Source organism: Nycticebus coucang, chromosome 7, assembly GCF_027406575.1.
Source record: "Nycticebus coucang isolate mNycCou1 chromosome 7, mNycCou1.pri, whole genome shotgun sequence".
In the NCBI taxonomy this organism is placed as follows: Eukaryota; Metazoa; Chordata; class Mammalia; order Primates; family Lorisidae; genus Nycticebus; species Nycticebus coucang.
Genome location: NC_069786.1, coordinates 11,174,316 through 11,194,426, shown reverse-complemented (window position 1 = coordinate 11,194,426; position 20,111 = coordinate 11,174,316).

Here is a 20,111-nt window from a genome sequence, read left to right as displayed (position 1 = left end):
AATGAAATCACATCTTTTGCAGCAACATGGATAGCACTGGAGCCCATTATCTTAAATCACTCAGAAAGTCTAATAATGTTTTCACTTAGAAATGGAGCTAAAGAATGAGTACACGTGGACATAGATGGCACTAAAACAGGCGTTGGAGACTCCCCGGGTGGGAGTGTGGGAGGGTTATAGGATGAGAAAGTACCTCCTAGATACCATGCACAGAAATCGGGTGAGAGTCACAGAAAAAGCCCAGAGTTCACCACCACAAACTACACTGGTGTCATAAATCTGCATATGTGCCTCATAAATCTATGCAAATTAAAATATACATATAAATTATGTGCTAGAGCTACTCATTTTCTCTGGCTCAGAACTTTCTCACAGATCTTTTATATGAAAGAGTTAAATGGGGCGGCGCCTGTGGCTCAAGGAGTAGGGCGCCGGTCCCATATGCCGGAGGTGGTGGGTTCAAACCCAGCCCTGGCCAAAAAAAAGCTGTGGAGGTTGTTGTGAGATATGATGCCACAGCACTCTACCAAGGGTGACAAAGAGAGACTCTGTCTCAAAAAAAAAAAAAAAAAGAAAGAAAGAGTTAAATGCAGCATGACTTCATATTGGTACTTCTGACTCAAATTCAGGACGTGTGGTCTTTACTCAGCCTCAGTAATGTCACCACTTTTCATTTTATGCTGATCTTCAGGGACACCCACAAAATTACTCGTTGCTTTATTTCATAATACATACATTCCATTCTCAAAATCACAATGCAAATATATGTTCCACATTATGATTAAGAAAATAAAATAGTTAAGGGGTACGTTTCTTTTGCATTTCTCCTTTTCCTTATGCTATAATCCACTAGCTCAATAGTAATATTACCGTTCTTCACATACTTTGAGATGATTCCTCTTCGTTTAATAATATCACTAACTTGATACACACTTAGGTGTCTGTTTCATTTTCTGTTTCTTGGGATACTATTTTATTTTATAATTACCTACAATTTTGACATGTTTCCGAAGTCAAATCTGTACAACATCATATTCGGAGAATTCCAGCTTCTATTCCTGTACCCTCCTTGCTCACAAAGGTAAATTTGTTTGATTTCATCCTTTATGCTTTCATTGTTTTTCTTGTGAACATAAACATGTTGTGTGAGTGTGTGAATGTGTGTGTGCTGTGTAAACTACACATTTTTCTCCAATTCATTTTCTTCTGCTGTATAGTCAAGAAGTCACTCACAATAACGTTTCAGAGGCATTCCATATTCCTTTTTGTAGCTTCTAGCCACCTATAATCTTTTCTTAGAACTACCATAATTTATTCATAGTCCTATAACGATGGACATAAGGGTTGGTTGTATCTTTTGCTGTTACAGATAAGTTCTCTGTGCATGCATTCCTGTGCATCCACCTTGCAGTAAACAGGTTCTCAGAATGTGACTTATTTGGATAAAGGGATAAATGCTCATGGAAGTTGGATAGATATTGCTGTATTCCATCCCACAGGTGTTGTATCCATTTGTATTTCCCCAGGCACTATTTCCTTATGATCTCAGCAAGAAAGCATATTCTCAACTTTTGCATTTTTCCAATATGTTAGATAAGAGATGATATATCACTTCATTTTCAAATTTTTATTTATCTCATTATGCCTCCGTTTGAGAATCATTTTATACGATTAAAGGGAAAGTGGCCTTTCTTTTTCTGTAAAATGCATGTTCATATCTCTAACCCATAAAACTTTTCCATAAATGTGTTGATATTATTTTTATGATAGGCTTCTCTCTTTTGAGAAGATTACTTTGTTTATTAAACATATCAACCCTCTGTCAGTGATGTAAGTCATAAATCACACTGAAGTTTCATTGCCACATTCAAGTCACCATTATCCATGATACACAGAAGAAAAGAAAGAAACGTTAATGGAATGCCCATTTCCACAGCACAGTCAAAGCTAGGGTTCAAAAGTGAGAAAGTATAAATTGAATGCTGTAGACGTTATAGTTATTTACATTTAGAAAGCAAGACATATGCAGTCTGCCAAGTAAATGAACAGAAATTCCAAAGGGAGAATCCAAATTACTGCAGTTTATATTTTTATGAGATTCTTGAAAAAGAGAACATAATGTTTTTCAGTTCCCCTCCACCTTTAAATATTATGGAAGGGAGAATCCTAGGGGAAGCAATAAAGTGCTTGCAAGAAGAGCAAATAAATAAAAAAAACATATAAAAGTACCGTAGATATGTCAATGACCTGTGTAATAGCAATGAAGAAAAGCAGGACATTCCAGGGAAAGACTGTGTGTGCTCATGCAAGTAGTGATAAGTGCACCAGAGTTTCCACCCTCCTTAATACAGACAGGCTTTTAAAACTTGGGTATTTTGAGTGAAAACTGGGAAGACAAAGCCCCATTAGATGTAAAATTGAGGTGCTGAAAAGAGCTTGCTTTTACTTCATTGCTCTTAATATTTGATAAAAAAAAAAAATTACTTCTTGTTTACCAGCAATTAGAAAAAGGAGGAACAAGTTGGTGGGGGGTGGGGGAGAGGATAAAAATAGAGGAGAGGAAACCAGCATTCTGGGTTACCTGGAGAAGCATTCTCTGTTAGCCTGCATAATATTACTGATAAAATCAAATGCTATTTGGGATTGGAAATGGGTGCCCTTTCCCAAATGTAATGTGCTTTTTAATGGAAGTTTATTTCCCTGTGTGATGGATGGAATGTCAGACCTTGTCAAGTGCTTCAGATTGCATTTTCCTATAAATGCTGGATACCACTGTATACAAATACATAGAGGACAGAGAAAGATGAATTTTTTTTTTCTTTTCAGAAAGAGAACTTGGAATCTTCTGTTCCAATCTCCTAATTGCCAGCCAAAAATAAATAAATAAATGAGTTCGCCCAATGGGTTACATTATGTGGCCCTAGGCACAATGCTATTTATTGCAATAGGAAAGATATAATTCAACTCTTTCAATTCCACTATCTTATGATTTCCTCTACCAAGTTGCTTCTCCTGAATAATGTCAATTATAATCAGAAAATATAGACGGCCGAGTCACCTTCTGCCTCAAACCTAATACATGTCAGATCATATCAGTATATTTAATGTGGACTATCAATAGTTTTGTATTAAACCTTGAAATTAAGGAACACAAGCTCCTGCATTTTACTGGTGGGGCCCAGAGGAATAAAGTATTAATAAGTAGTCCATATCAGAGCTACAATTAAAAGGCTAAGCTGGACAACTCCAAGTCCCTCCCCTACATATAACCTCACCATTGTAATCTTGGGACTCAAGGACAGCAGAGGAAAGGACATGTGTGAAAGTACTAACCATAGCAATACGAAGACATCCCTGACCAAAGGAACTCTACGATTGGGCAATCTGATGTGAGCTGTCACAGCGTGTGCCTATAGAGGTTCCCTTATTCATCTGTCTTCATTAGTAGTTCTGAACACATAAAAATAATTTTGAGAAATGCCACAGCTAACTTAAAAGCCAGAGAACTAAATAAAAGCTTTTCATGAGTCAAGGCTTCAAAAGCATCACTTTGAAGGCTTGTTAGTGGGTCTGTATGAAGGTGACATAGGAGTTCTAAGTTGCTTTCACGTCTTCGTTGATGTTCAGGCATCTGATGCGACATGCTGTGTGCCCCCTTCATGATAAGTTGTCTTACCACTGTTCTTAAACAGTGCAGAATTCAATAGGTCCATGTACCTATGTCCCTAGTTTTACTTTATCAGAAATAGTGTGCCAACCCCACTACAAACAAATAGGTAGGAAGGAACTCTATTGGCTGAACTGGGCTAAAATCAGAAGCCAAATTCTAATATTGTGTGCATCAGCAGGTTCTCTTGTATAATATGGTTAGGATGGTGAGTAGAAGTATACTGATCATGGCTAACTAGTTCAATTTGATGTGGGTTGTGGTAAACTTTTTGTAACGATTTTATATCCCATGATAATGTAATACATTGACTAGGCCTGGGATCACAAATTGGGAAGATAATTTCCAACTTAAAGGCATGGTGAAAGGACTGAATGAAATAATTTATTCAGCAGATATCAATCACATATTTTTGTGTGTAAGAACTCAGCTACTAGGGACACAGAAGTAAGTTAGGTGGATCTTGTGATCCCTCCTTCACTAACCTCACATTTTAACACGAGACAATAAAATATTCATTATAGAGTTAATGATTTAATTTTGTAACTAGTATTAAGAAGAAAATATATGCTGGAATAATTATATAACAAGAAAATATTAACAACATGGGATTAGGAAAAGCTTTGCAGATATGTAATTTCTTTTTTTTTTTTTTGTTATTGTTGGGGATTCATTGAGGGTACAATAAGCCAGGTTACACTGATTGCAATTGTTAGGTAAAGTCCCTCTTGCAATCATGTCTTGCCTCCATAAAGTATGACACACACCAAGGCCCCACCCCCCTCCCTCCGTCTGCAGAGATGTAATTTCAACTTGAGACATGAAGGTGAGTTTTCTGGGGTCAGGAAGGGGGGTGGAGGGAAACCATTCCACCATTTTCCACCCAAGAAATAGTATGTGTAAAAGCACAGAAGTAAAAGGAAATGTATTTATTTGGTGACCTGGAAGAAAATCAGTCTTCCTGAGGTAGAGAGAGTGAGGACAACCGTGAGTTGAGGAGGGGCTGGAGTGATGCGCAGGCTGAAGGGCAGCCCTGACAAGGCCAGCTGCACAGTGTCTGCTCAGTAGGGAGTAGCCTTAAAATAATCAGGACACATAGCCAAGATGCTCCTGTTTCACAGACACACAGGAAAATAATGATAACCGAACATCTATGGTGGCCAAGGAATGTGACTCAAATGACACTGTGTGTCTCCATGTCCCGTCAGACAAATAGAAAGAAAACAATCTCAGTACTTCAAGCAGGAGAATTGCCATGCACATAGTTAGTGACAGGGTAATAGAAGACCCGAGAAAGCAAAGATGGACCTCCCAAGGATCCAAAGAGGAAACATTCACTACTAAAAACAAAGGAACCAGGAGGACACAGTATTATAGAAATCCAGGAAGCAGGACTAGTTGGTGGAACCTGGACTACCATGTAAGTCGTTCCTGGGATATGGTAGAGGTCATAGGATCTTTTCTACAGAAGACATAGGCAGAGAGATAAAGTAGGAAAAATATTTCTCCCTCCATGACCCTTCCTTCAGACTTCAAATCTCCCACCGGAGCCTCCCCTTGGCTGAACTTCACAAAGTCAGCTGGCAAGGCATCTTGGGAAATAGAGCTCTGTCCCAGAGGTGCGCAAAGCCAGGATCTGGAGCATAGAACAGCAAAGCATCTCTACAAAATCCTTTTTCTGATAGTACAGGATGGTAATACTCACTCCTGCTTCGCAAAGAGCTGCACCTACACTTCACTGGGTGACCTACATCTCCATAGCAGTTATGTAAACACATGCTGTATTAAACAGGTAAAGTATCTGTTTCTAATGCAATGGTGTATAAATCTTACACACAGTGCAATGATACATGTGTTAGTAAACCATACTACAGACTCTCTTAGATGTCTCCTAACTAAAATGTAAGTTTGTTTTAACTTATGTTTGTTTCCAAACCATACATTTGGAAAGCTCAGAACAGTAGCAAAAAGAAAAAATATATTGGTCATAGTCCCACTCTTCCTGGATAGGTACCATTAACATATTGATTGAAAATCAAAAATTTACATACTTTTAACTACTTGGATAGAATGACGAAACTATATTGAGTTAGTAGTAGCAATTTTCCTGCAGTGTGAGTTTGAATTATACCGCCATATGGGAATGCAGTCTCCATGAACCTTGGGTCAATACCCAAAATGCTTATTTCAGTATGGGAATGTTCTTTTGGTTCATTAAATGTCAGAAACAAAGTAATTGTAGTTACATAAATTAAAAACCAGAAAGCTTTATTTTTTGTGTGAAAAACGTGGTGATTTCTGATACATATGAGTGAAATTTTTTGATTTTGTTCATGCTGTATGAAGAGAAAAAAAATAAACAAAAGCTCTTCACACATCTTGGGACTAAGCCAAGACCTGCTTAATTTTTTTTAATTAATCAATATGGTAACTATTCAAAGAATAATCCTAATGAATGTAAGAATCTCATCCATTTTCCAATCCTTTTACACTCATTACATTTACTAGTTTTATCTATCTGGGAAAATAGTCAGAATAATGTTATATTTAGATTATTGTGGTAGGGAAAAAATGGTGTAGTTTTTCTAAATTGGCATTATTAGTTTTTGGTTGTTTTAATAAGTATTTCCCCCTTAGGTCTTTAGATTATAAACACTGAAAATAAATGGTTACAGATCAATTTTGAAAATGGGCACTATGACCACAAGTTTTTTGCTACTTAAAAAGGAAAATAAAAAAATCTTGCTGAAGGCTAAGCTTTCTTTTTAGCTGAGTGAGAAAACATTTCACGGAGTATTTACTGAAAACAGTCAATAAGTCCCCAGCAGGTATAAGTCAATATATATATCAAGTCACAAGTTTACTATTACTCAGAAGTCGATATGCTTTACTAAACTTATGGAGAATTTACATTAAAGCTAGCACTGGCATTTCCAATTCAAGATTTTCCCCCCACTTTGGTAGGATAATAATACATAGCAACTTGAGCAAAATCATGTGTCTAAATCACTCAGTAACATTTATATTTAACCACCTTTCAGGAAAATATTTTATTTACTCCAAAAAGCATCCTCAGATTCATCTCCCCAAGTAGATACTTCAGAGCATCCCTTTCTTCTCCCCTTTTGTTTCAGAGGCCACAGAAAGGAGAACAGTTATGAGCACAGACTTCAGAACCACACACCTGAATCCTGTGCTCCACTGTGGCAGTCATTAGTTTTGTGATCTTGGTGAAATTTTGTTACTTCTTTGAGCTCAACTCTTTCCTCTTGTGCCTCCTCCCCTAGCACTGACTGCTCACAACATTCTAACATATACATTTTTATTAACTGAGTATTTTCAGATGTAGTCTACTTTATGAGAAGAAAATATAAGATAGCTGGAGGCACAAAAGTATCCCTTTGCTCACACAGGTGGATGTGGACGTTCCTCCGTGCACAACCTCATTTAACGTCCTGTCTCACTGGCAGGTGCTTGAGATTAGATGTCTTTCCTGGCAGCTGTCTGCAAGACAGGGGCTGGATGGGAGTGGGGGGAGGGTTATTACATAACCATGGAGTTAAAGAAGCTTTCAGGGAGAACAAAAAACCCGACTGGTCAGTCGGGAATTGGACATCATGAAAATTAATAATTTCTATCACATTCCTTTGTTATTATACCTTATTATAATTTAATCTGACATAACTCGTCTTCATTTTATAGATCGGAGGATCATTGCCTTTGTTATTTGGAGATGGAAAGAGAGATGAAGCATAATCCCCAGGCCAGGCAATATTCTGTGTACTCCAGAGACAGAAGCCATTTTGAATGAGCATTAGTACCCAAGATTTTTCCCCCACTTTGGTAGGATAATAACATATAGCAACTTGAGCAAAATCATGTGTCTAAATCACTCAGTAACATTTATATTTAACCACCTTTCAGGAAAATATTTTATTTACTCCAAAAAGCATCCTCAGATTCCCCTCACAGTACCCCTCACACACTCAGGGCAACACCCTCACACAGAATGAGAGCATCAGAGAGTGAGGCAGAACACGCTGAGCTCCTGAACAGTGAGGGTCAAGAAGGGAGGGGTGGAACCAAAGAAGAGGGAGTGTTTACCCATGTTTGCAAAGATCAAGAATGAACTTCATATAGCCTTGACGACATTTTCTTAATTATTGTATGTAGACATTTGTATTCTGCATTTAGTAATTTTCACCTGTACCCATTTACACAGCTATGATTTAATAATAATAATAATAATAAAATGATATAAAAAAAAAAAAAGAATGAACTTCATGGAGGTTGTTGACCTGGATTCTAGCAAAGTACAATGAGTACCTAAAGGCAGAGATAGAGGAAAGTAATATTCTAGCAACCAGTATCAAGGATGTGGTGTACTCTGGTGGTTTTTGTGGGAATGACAGATAATACCATGTCACCTTGTTTAAGTAATTAAGGAAAGAGTAGTTCATAAAGCTGAAGAGATAGTTTTGGCAGGAAAAAAAATCTAAAAGGGTTTGATGAAGCACTAGAATATACTGTAAAATGGTAGAATGACAGACCCTGGATTGCTTGTTTTTCTGTACTTGATTTAAAATTTATATGTAAAATACACACACACATATATACGTACACACACGGACACACAGTATAACCTCCGCAATCTTAATTATTTGAGGAAAACAACCTTGGCAATAGTCTAAAGGATTGTTTGAAGAAAGGAGATGTAATTGTTAAAATATTTTAATTACTATTTTATAAGACATTGAAAGGAACTCTAATCCCATAGAATATTGCTAAACATTGCAGGGTGGAAAATGAAAGTTTCTGTAGTCATAGGTTTGTTGTTTTTGTTTTTATTTATTTTTTGCTGCCAATCCAGAGCTAAATACAGCAAAACAAATTTCATGGATGCATGATGTCTAATGTGCTAATATTTACAACAAGTACCAAAGAAGAGATAAAAGAACACGGCATTTCCCAGATTTGCTGGACTGTGATGATCCCCTGCATAGAAGCACCTTACAGAATTCCTGTTCACAGGTCCTATTTTGCAGCCTGTTGTCTTCTGAAATGAGATCTTGTACTGTTAGAAGATTGTACTGTTAGAAGGTGAACTCTGTGAGTTAACCTTTGGATCATCAATTTCTAGAAGACTTTGGCACAAGGTGAGTCCTCCAATTTATTGAGTGAATTTGAGAAAAAAGGACTGAACTAGGGAAAGGACATGTGGATGGAAAACAAGGTAGGAAACTTGTATTTGCCTAGTTCTCCATACTATTTTCTTCTTGAATGATTCCTTTTCAGATTTGATTATTCAGCAATCTATGTCTGGAAGTTAGGGTCGTAGGAACAAAACTAGTTATGCTAAATCTAAGACTACAGTAATCTCAAGTTCGTTCCTATTTAATCTAATTTTGCCCAAAGTGCATTTCTTAAACATTACTTTCTAATTCAACTTGTTAATGTGTTGTTTAGGATATTGCATCCTCATTTATAAGTGAAATATTTTTGTAAATTTCCCCTTTATAATAATATATATTATTTCCAATTTTAATATCAGGTGTATCCACATCAAGTAGAATGATTTTGAAGTATTTCTTCTTTTTCTATGGTCTATAAGATTTGGCATGATCTGTTTTATCAGATCATGAAATTATCTCTTACTTTTATTTACAAATATTAGTTGTCTATTTTTTGAGACAAAAAAAGTAATAAGAAGAAGTTAACTGATGACTCTATACTGAATCTCAGAGTCAAAGCATTCTTATTTGACACGACGGATGTTACTTTCTTTGCAATACTATTATTATTGCTTCATATTTTGATGCAGCAATCGTCTGATTTCTCTTCTGAATGTATTTATGTTCGTTCATTCTTTTTTTTGTTGTTGTTTTTGGCCGGGGCTGGGTTTGAACCCGCCACCTCTGGCATATGGGACTGGTGCCCTACTCCTTGAGCCACAGGCACCGCCCTATGTTCGTTCATTCTTTCCGAGGTTTTTGTTTCTAGTCCTTATCTTAAACATTGTTATTGTTATTAAATTTTAAGCCTTTTTAATTTTGCGAAGGCAAAAAATGGAAACCTAATAAACACATGTATATGTAAAAATAAATAAATAAATACAAATAAAGCATCAAAGAAAATTTTTCTCAGTCAAGATTGCCTTCTTGTTCCACAAGATTGAGCTGGAATTAATCAGTGGATGAGCAATGAATGATAAGTAGTGTAGCAAAGAAAGGTAACATAATTCACAGGCAAAGTGCAGAGAAAGAGTTGGAGAGGCTTGATTTGAACGCCAGATTCCCTCCTGAGGCAAAATGAAGTAGACGTTTGTGCCCACCATGGTTCCCACCCATTTTATGATGTTTTGGGGGAAATAAAAATACATATTTATTGTTCATGAGAAGACCATTCCCAGTTGATGGCAGTGAGTGAGAAGCAGAGATATGAAGTGTATTTGAGAGAAGAGTGATTCTCTGTGGTTGGAGCAGAATTTTTTGAAAGGAGAAAGTAAGAAGAGAGAAGAATGTAAAAAAAAAGTAACAGATGATATTTGGAGAGCTTGGAACCAGCTTGGGGAGGGAAGCCACACCCCATTCCCCCATGCACATCACCACTGCAGAGAAGGCACAGCTGTTAAGGGACTGTCACCTGAAAGTCAGTAAGGGGAAGGATTCTTTAGAAAACACAACCTAACAATGGTTGTGTGTTTGTAATGATTTGAGGAGATGAGTGGGAAACGTTTCCCAGCTTCACATAGAAATCGCAACGTCAAGTTCAGGAACTTTTCTTCCTCTCGAATTTGTCATATTTTGCAAGGTTTATTGAAAATTCACTACAGTCCACATTTGCTCAGAGCACACACTTTGGAGCCAGGATACCAGCTCTGTCTTTTACAAACTACGTGAACTCCTTTAAGTTACCTAACCCTCCGCTCAGCAGCTCTCTCATTTGTACGGTGAGAATATTAATGGCCATTTCTAAATTAGCTGACAGATGCTGGAACGATGCCTGGCAAATAGTAAATGCTCCAAAGTGGTTAGCTCCTGTTTGCAGTACTGTTATTGAAATCCTGGAATTTTTCTGGTCAACCACCCACATTTTTACAAGGTTTCTGGTTTACCTTGTAAAAAGTCCTTTGGCTTTGAAATTCTACTCCAAGCCCGTGCTCTCAAAATTAGTGTTTTGAGGAGAGATACATTTTAAGAAATGTTAGAATTCTGAAGCTCAAAAAAATGTTCAAATGCAATTTAAGTATTTTAGTAGTGTTTTCATATCGTTTTCCCCCAGCTGTGCCTCGTATCACCTTGGCGTAAGCATCAAAGCACCTGCACTCGTTTCTCAACTTCACGGATTTGCTGAGTTAGGATAACACAGGAGTAATTTTCCTGCGTTTCATGAGAAAGCGCTGGAGCTGCGCAACCGGTCTTTGTTCTCCGCCCTTAAACTTTAGGGGCCGCGACCCTTTCATACAGTTCCTCATGTTGTGGTGACCCCCAACCATAACATTATTTTCGTTCTTACTTCAAAATTGTAATTTTGCTACTGTTATGAATCGTAATGTAAATATCTGATATGCAGGATGGTCATAGGCGACCCCTGTGAGAGGGTCATTCGACCTCCAAAGGGGTCGCGACCTCCAGGTTGAGAACCGCTGCCTTAAAGCAAAACGCTGTAATTTGACGGTTTCTCTCACCTGACACCTGACAACAGTCCACTTCTATATTCGCACTGCTGTCCGTGATCATTGTAATCGGAAAATAACCTCCGTCATGGTCGGGGGACACTGCTTCTGCTGTGGCATCTCCATCTGCGTCTGCTGCACCCCCACTTCTGTGAGCAAACTCCCTGGAGGTTTGGCCCCAGATCGGCCGGGTGGATTCCTCGAATTAGGGTCCAAGGTGAGGAAGCAGCTGCGGGCCCGGGTCTGCACGGACCCGGGGGCCACACCGGCTGACGGCGGGAATTCTTTTAACAGAAATGCACTGAAAGTGAATAATAAAAGACGTTGCCTGCTTTGAGCATACTTTACTCTTGGAGGAATATGCTTACTCCTGTCTTTGAGAACTCCAGGTCAGGCACCACGCATTTCCAGCGCAGCCTCCTCTCCAGGAACCGATCGTCCTGGTCTCCCACAGGACTGCCGGGACCCTGTGCCCACCCGACGTCCACATCTGTCCAGCCCTCCCCACTCCTTCATTCCCTAGTCTGAAGATTCAAATACTTTATGACTCTGCTGCTTTCCTACTTAGGCGCATGTAGAGGATTTCCGCTGACGCATGATGGAATCTAAGGGACCTGGTGCGACATTTGAGGTTCCGCATGTTCTGGCTTTTTCTTACCTGGCAGACTCATAGGCACCTGTCCTCCCTTTCACCCCAGTCTAGAAATACTAGGGAGTTCTTGCTTTTCTCTCTCTCTCTATATATATAATCTCCAAATCCCTGCCTAATTTCCAAGCCTTCTCGTGTTTTGCAATCTCTGCCTGGAATACAGGCAGAGATTTCCCCTCGACCTCCATGTGCTCTAGGGACCCGTGAGACGCAGATGCCGTCCCGGCTGGACCTGGCCCTCCTCGAGGGTCCTGGAGCCCGGTGCTGACCCCCGCAGGAGCACTGGCCTGTCTGTAACTGCCTTTAGCCCACCAGGGTTTAACTAGGGCAGCAGCTGCACCTGTGTACAATGGACACTCCGCCCCGGGTGCTGAAGATTTTTAGTCACGCCAGGCTGCTCTGGATGTTCCCACAGTCCTGCCTAAGGTTGCCACGGATGCACAGGTGGAGACTTATCACCACGTTAGTTTCCCTAGGGGCTCTCCTAAGGCTTCAGGCAGAAACATCTTCCTTTTGTTCATGTACTTTTACGTGTGCAGGAGAGCACGCCTTTCGTGGTAACCTGATGTCTGTCGTGGTCTAGCGTTTGCGTTGCTGACAGTTGTACGAGCCGACCTCTCACTTTTAGACATACATCCTGCAAAAAGGAAGAGGTGTTCCTGATTCTACTTGGTGCCTTTCGAGCCTCACATAGGACATGATCAGAACAGGCTCTGTATGAAGGCTGTGTTAAATGAGTAAATGCACGTGGTTAGTGTCTGCTCTGCCTGGGGAGTAAGTTTTGTTTTGACCTCCAGTGGTTTAGCTGTACTCTTACCGGTGGCTTTCAAACAGGGATGAAGATTAGAAATATCTTTCTGTTTTTACTTCCAGTGGTTGGGTCACACTCTTAACTCGTGTTTCTCAAATAGGGATGAAGATTAGAAACACAAGGAGGTTATTTTCTAAACAACCTCGACCAACGTTTCTCAAACCTTAATGTGCATTAAGATTATTGCTTAATTAGTTTGATGTAAGCATGTCAAATTGTATAAAAAAACAACACAAGGTACCCCATGTATGCATAAATATATTCATGATCTATGTGTATAGAACTTAATAAAATAAAAAAATAAAAATGTACATGTTTTAAAAAGGTAAAAAAAAAAAAAAAAGATCATTGTTTCCCTAGGTCTGGTAGAAGGTCTGCAATTTTATATTTCTAACAAGTTCCCAGGAGGTTTGCCTGCTTCTGGGCCAGGATCTCACTGAGAAGTGAGTCCTGACCCTTTGAATCAGATTCTCCAGGCAGGGATCTGGCCTGGGAGTCACAGATGCCTAAGAATTTCCCAAGTGACTGTGATAATCACAGGTCTCCATCTCCAAAACAAGTTTCTGTGTGTGTTCTATTACCTGTCATTTATAGACGCTGCAATATCATTGAACAACATGTCAGAAATTGTGCTAGAGGCTATGGCTATTGGATGAAGGAGATCGGAATGTTCCTAACCTTGTGGAGCTCACAGTCTGATGACAGAAACAGATAAAAACATGTCAAAGAAATTTTTATACGTTGAGATAAACGTTAAGAAAAAATAGTCCAGCCACTGGTAAGGTAATGACAAGGAAACTAAGATTTGAATGATACAACTGTACACAGCAAGAGATGAGCAGAGCAGGGGTGTTCTGAACAAAGTTTGGAAAATATATAAAGCCCCTGAATCAGGAAACAACCTGGTGAAGTCTAAGATCTCCACAGTACAAATGGGAAGTGCCACATAACGATGTGGGCAGGAAGCAGCCAGGCACACAGGTAGGGGACTGCCCCGCAGAACACAGGGGCTCAGGGACAGAAGCTCTCTAACGAGCCACTGAGACAGGGATGCTTCGCAGATTGGCTCCGTCTGCTTCCGCTTCTTTGAAACAAGACCCACTCAGAACAGCCCCAGTAACCCTCAAACCCATCTGCAAACATTTTTATTCCTGAGCGTATGGAAATATTATTTATGCGGAGAAAGAACAACATAGACAATACATGTTTCACTTTTCAATGACTTTTTATCTTTGCTGTCCATTTACCTAAACCAGCAATCAAAAGAGACTCCTGTCAATTTATATTTGCAGCTAGTGTGCTGAAGAGTCAATACCATTTAACTATTTTTATTTTTTCTTTACACTAAAAGAGTTTAACATGGAATGCCAGGTCTTTGATCGCATGTCGAAGTTACAACAAACATCTCTATATGTATGTGTGCACACATGTGGGTATCTTACATAAGGGACATGTAAAAAAATGAAAAATCAACATTCTATGAAAGATATATTTTTGCATGAAAAGTTTAGGAATTCAGAATTCTAGCAGATTAATTGGTCACATGTGTATTCTTAGCTATTTCTATCCCTCCCCGCACACTGGAATTCATAGGCCGTTTGATGAATTCCAAGGCCTGGCCCCTGGGCATAGTGAAAGCATCTGAAATGCTCCCATCTCAGAGCTCTCTGCGGCAAAAACCAGGATAGAGGCTTTCTCAGCTCGAGCAGTCAACAAGGAGGCATGGTGTTTGGCTGGACTGCATACATTTTACTTTTATCCTTTAGAAAGTTGTAAACTCTTCAGCAGTTTATTTTGGTATAAACGTGTAAATTTTGCTTGCCAGCCACCACTTCGGCTACTCCTGCTCTAGATAGAAGCATGCATTTTTCATTTTGCTTTAGATATAAAACAGAGAGTCGTCAAGCCCACTTGTTCAGTTTACTGTTACCATAGTGAGCACTGTATTTCAGGCCCAGTAACTCCCAACTGCAGGCCACTAGCCCATCAGTCCCGGGTAAGGACTTCAATCCATGTCCGTGCTCCCTGGATTCCAGACCTCAAGGAATTCCCAGACCCTAATTCCTTCAATTATGCCCCTTCCTTCTTGCATTTTTAGCACTCCCCAAATTATCTTTTAAAACTCAGCCCCCCAACCTTGACTCAACAATTAAAGTCACAATTGCATTGCTGTGGTTATTTTATCAATCAATACAATTTGCAACTTGCCTCTGATAAATCTCTTCAGAATTTTCACAATGTGTGTAGCCTGGAAATTATTTTCTAAATTGTCCAGTTTTTCCCAATACAAATAATGTTTAATCAACATTACAACAACCAAAAAAAAAAAGAAAGAAAGAAAGAAAAGAAAACCCTTGACGTGCATTGAAATTGCCAGTTAAATTGGTTTCACAAATAGCAATAGAATAATCTAAGATAATAATGTTCTATTTACATGCATATTTTATTTCCAAGGAAGCATAATATATTTTGCATTGTTACTTATCTCATTTACCATTTCAATACTGTAAATTGTGCTCTAAACTCTTTAGATTGCAATCCTTCAGACTATTAAAATTAAATTAAAAAATTATAGCTGGGCAAGGTGGCTCATGCCTGTAATCTCAGCACCTGGGAAGCTTAGGCAGGTGGATTGCCTGAGCTCACAAGTTCAAGACCAACCTGAGCAAGAACAAAACACCATCCCTAAAAAATAGCCAGGTGCTGTGGCGGGCGCCTGTAGTCCCAGCTACGTAGGAGGCTGAGCCAAGAGAAACACTTGGGCCCAAGAGGTTAAACTTGCTGTGAGCTAAGACGCCACAACACTCTACCAAGGGTGACAAAGTGAGAGACTCTGTCTCAAAAAAAAAAAAGATATATATATGTATATATAACGTAGCTCAATGTTTGACACATAGTAAGTACTTAAAATATTTACTATTTTTTATTAGTAACCTTTTCTCTTTAACGCCATCATATGATAATGTTATAGATAGAAACATTCGGAATATTATTACCTATTTCATGGAAAGAGCAGGAAAGTTTTGAAAACAAGCCCAGTATTTCAGGATTCAAATATGGGAGAAAAAGAATATACCATACTTAAAACAACAATTTGTTTTTAACACTTTCATGATAGGATGAAATCAGGCAAGAAACTTCTGTTCTGGGAATTTCCTCATTGTTATCCATGCAATCATTGAATTGGTAAAAATATTCCTATTTTTATAAATGCTAAAACTGAAATTACAGATATCAGACAGCCGGTGAGAAATAGAACAAAAACTCAAACAGATCTGTCTTATGCCCAATTCCAAAACCTTCACTTAGCCCTGCAACTGAAGCCCACATTGGAAAGAATAGAGGGACACACCTGTGTAAAAACCTCATCCTATCAACTCTGACGCTTCCCTGTGGGTCTTGCCTGCACCACGCCTCTTGCCAGGTGCTGTGAGTTGTGGTATGGGAAACAGTTGCAAAAACATACAACAAGCAATGATTTGGTACACATCAATAATGGCAATCTCTCTCTAATAGAGATGCCTGGTTGCATACACTGACAGTCCCTCTCAACTAAACAAAGATCACGTACATTGAATAGTGAAACCTTCCTGGAAACTTTTTCAGAATCATGGATCATTAAGCTAAATGGTTTAAATAGTATGGTAATGATCCATGCCAAAGTCTCTTCTCTCAGTTTCCTAATTGTCTGTATCGCCCTACAGCACATTATACCCTATAGGATGCTGGCCCTGTGACCAAATGATTCAAGTTCAATCAAACAGTGTTAGACACATTAACACCTTTCCTTACACTCAAATCTCTTAGCATATTTCATTAATGAATATGCATGATATGTAGAAAATTTATATTTTCTGTGGGAGAAACGCTTATTAAAAACACTGTTAAAGAACTTGTATTCTGTGCTCAGAAAGACGGAAACTTCTAAATTTGAGCAAAGTGATTTGAGATTTAAATCCTTACTTCTGTTAAAATTCTCTCTTGTTCATATTCAATGAGTGTATTCTAGGAACAAGTTTTTAACCTGTCCTGGAAGAGTTACTCTGGTACACTTCAGACTATTTCAAGTCAAAAGGGAAAGCCACAAATGTAGCTAAAATAATCCAGTTTATAAAAGTTTCAAATTGAAGAGGAATGAAGCAGAGGTAGCAACTGATAACCAATAACAGAGCAAGGTCAAAGATGCAACCTACCTACAGACCCATCCGTACTACAGGCCCAGGAAGCAGAAAAATCATCACCAAACCTTTCTGATTGCATATGTAAGTATCAACAACATACAGGTACTATACTGTCCAGATATACTGTGTATATAACACAACAGAATCAACAAAGTTTAATAGATCCCTAGAACATTATAGATCCTAGATCCTAGCTCTATAGATCCTAGAACATTATTTGATCTTTAACTCAACATTATTAATCCACATGAAAAAAGCCAACAATCCCATATATCAATGGGCAAGAGACATGAATAGAACCTTCTCTAAAGATGACAGACGAATGGCTAACAAACACATGAAAAAATGTTCATCATCTCTATATATTAGAGAAATGCAAATCAAAACAACCCTGAGATATCATCTAACCCCAGTGAGAATGGCCCACATCACAAAATCTCAAAACTGCAGATGCTGGCGTGGATGTGGAGAGAAGGGAACACTTTTGCACTGCTGGTGGGACTGAAAACTAGTACAACCTTTCTGGAAGGAAGTATGGAGAAACCTCAAAGCACTCAAGCTAGACCTCCCATTTGATCCTGCAATCCCATTACTGGGCATCTACCCAGAAGGAAAAAAATCCTTTTATCATAAGGACACTTGCACTAGACTATTTATTGCAGCTCAATTTACAATCGCCAAAATGCGGAAACAGCCTAAATGCCCACCAACCCAGGAATGGATTAACAAGCTGTGGTATATGTACACCATGGAATACTATTCAGGTATTAAAAAAAATGGAGACTTTACATCCTTCGTATTCACCTGGATGGAAGTGGAAGACATTATTCTTAGTAAAGCATCACAAGAATGGAGAAGCATGAATCCTATGTACTCAATCTTGATATGAGGACAATTAATGACAATTAAGGTTATGGGGGGAAGCAGAAAGAGGGACAGAGGGAGGGGGGTGGGGCCTTGGTGTGTGTCACACTTTATGGGGGCAAGACATGATTGCAAGAGGGTCTTTACCTGACAATTGCAATCAGTGTAACCTGGCTTATTGTACCCTCAATGAATCCCCAACAATAAAAAAAAAAAGATCAAATAATGTACACTTCTCTAACTTGCGACTCATTTTTTCTTGTTTCATCTCTCCTCTTATTTATTTATTTTTTATTAAATCATAACTGTGTTCATTAGTGCATTTGTGGGGTACAATGTGCTGATTTTATATACAATTAGGAATTCTTACATCAAGCTGGTTGACATAACCTTCATCTCACTTACTTATGTGTTGTGTGAAGACATTTATAGTCTACTTTCAATAGTTTTGACATGTACAGGTATTTGGTGAGAACTTGCTACTCATTTTTGCTTTCTATTACCATTAGCAGGTATCTTAGGGCACAATGCAATACCAATATAATACATATGCTCCAGGCAAGATTTATTTCTCATAATAATAAATGCAAATTTATATTTCAGTCTTTTAGGTAAGTTTGCCCCTCGGTGATCAAGTGACAGATAATGAGATTGCATCAGGACAGGGAGAGATACAAACGCTGCCTTTTTCTTGCCATTTGCTTGTGCTGACATTTTAGTATTGTCTTTACCCCACACTCTCACAGCAGCAATCTTGTTTGTGAGGATTTGGACACAAGCAAACACAAGAATATGTTGTGCAAATCCAATTGACAGGCACAAGCCTGTGATCAAAAACAGGTAGAAGGCAGGAGGCGCCTGTGGCTCAGTGAGCAGGGCTCCGGCCCCATATACTGAGGGTGGCGGGTTCAAACCCAGCCCCGGCTGAACTGCAACCAAAAAATAGCCGGGCGTTGTGGCGGGCGCCTGTAGTCCCACCTGCTCCAGAGGCTGAAGCAGGAGAATCACGGAAGCCCAAGAGCTAGAGGTTGCTAGGAATCCTGTGGCATCATGGCACTCTACCGAAGGCAGTAAAGTGAGACTCTGTCTCTACAAAAAAAAAAAAAAAAAACAGGTAGAAGGGAGCCATGGCGAAACTTTCTGTACCAAGGACGTGCTTCTTGCCTCATCCTGCGTCTGTCAGCACAGCCATGCAGGAGAACTTGCCAGAGTTGCACTGTCAGCCCAGAGTAACTCTCAGTTAAGGTTGTTTTCTACTATATAATTTGGCTTAAAATACAAACATAACATGGTGTGGTAATATTTTGTTCCAGGACCTCAGTGAATAATCTGAAATTCTTCCTGGGGCCCTATATGTTAGGGCGATAATGGCTCCCGAAGGTAGAACCACATCCTAATGTCAGCAAATTGTGTCACCTGATTTGGAAAAGGAATCCTTGCAGATGTAATTAAATTAAGGATAATGAGATGAGACTATCCTGGATTATCTAGCTGGGCCCTAAAAACTATCACTATGTCCTTCTAATAGAGAGACTGAGGGGGATTAGGTGTGCCCGTGCACACACACACACACACAGACACACTGGGAGAGGCCATGTGGTCGGAGAGGCAGAGATTGGAAGTGATACAGCCACAGAGAAGGGATGCTCACAGGCCCCGGAAGCTGAAAGACACAAGGGGTGTTTTCTCTTTCAGGGTTATTGCAGTGTGTGCAGTCTGATGACACCTTCATTTTTAAAAATTATTTTGGCAGTTTTTGGCCAGGGCCAGGTTTGACCCCTCCACCTCTGGGATATGGGGCCAGCGCCCTACTCCTTTGAGCCACAGGCACCACCCTGCCACCTTGATTTTAGACCACTGGCTCCCAGAACTATGAGAGAATAATAAATATCTGTTGTTTTAAGTCAGTAACTTTGAAACAGTTATGTCAGCCACAGGAAACTCATACTGGCATCAAGTGGCTTAGAAATTACTGAATAACTTTCATGTGAGAGCCCCAAATTAGTTTCATAGTAGGGCTGAGTACATTGGGTACTTTTTCTTCATGAAAGCTATAACCCAGTTACAACCTAACAATAGGGGGAAATGGGAAAGGGAGGGGAGGGAGGGTAGTGGTGGGTAGAGGGAGGGGGATCGGTGGGATCACACCTGTGGTGCATCTTACAGGGGTATTTGCGAAACTTGGTAAATGTAGAATGTAAACGTTTTGGCACAATAACTGAGATAATGCCAGGAAGGCTATGTTAACCATTGTGATGAAAATG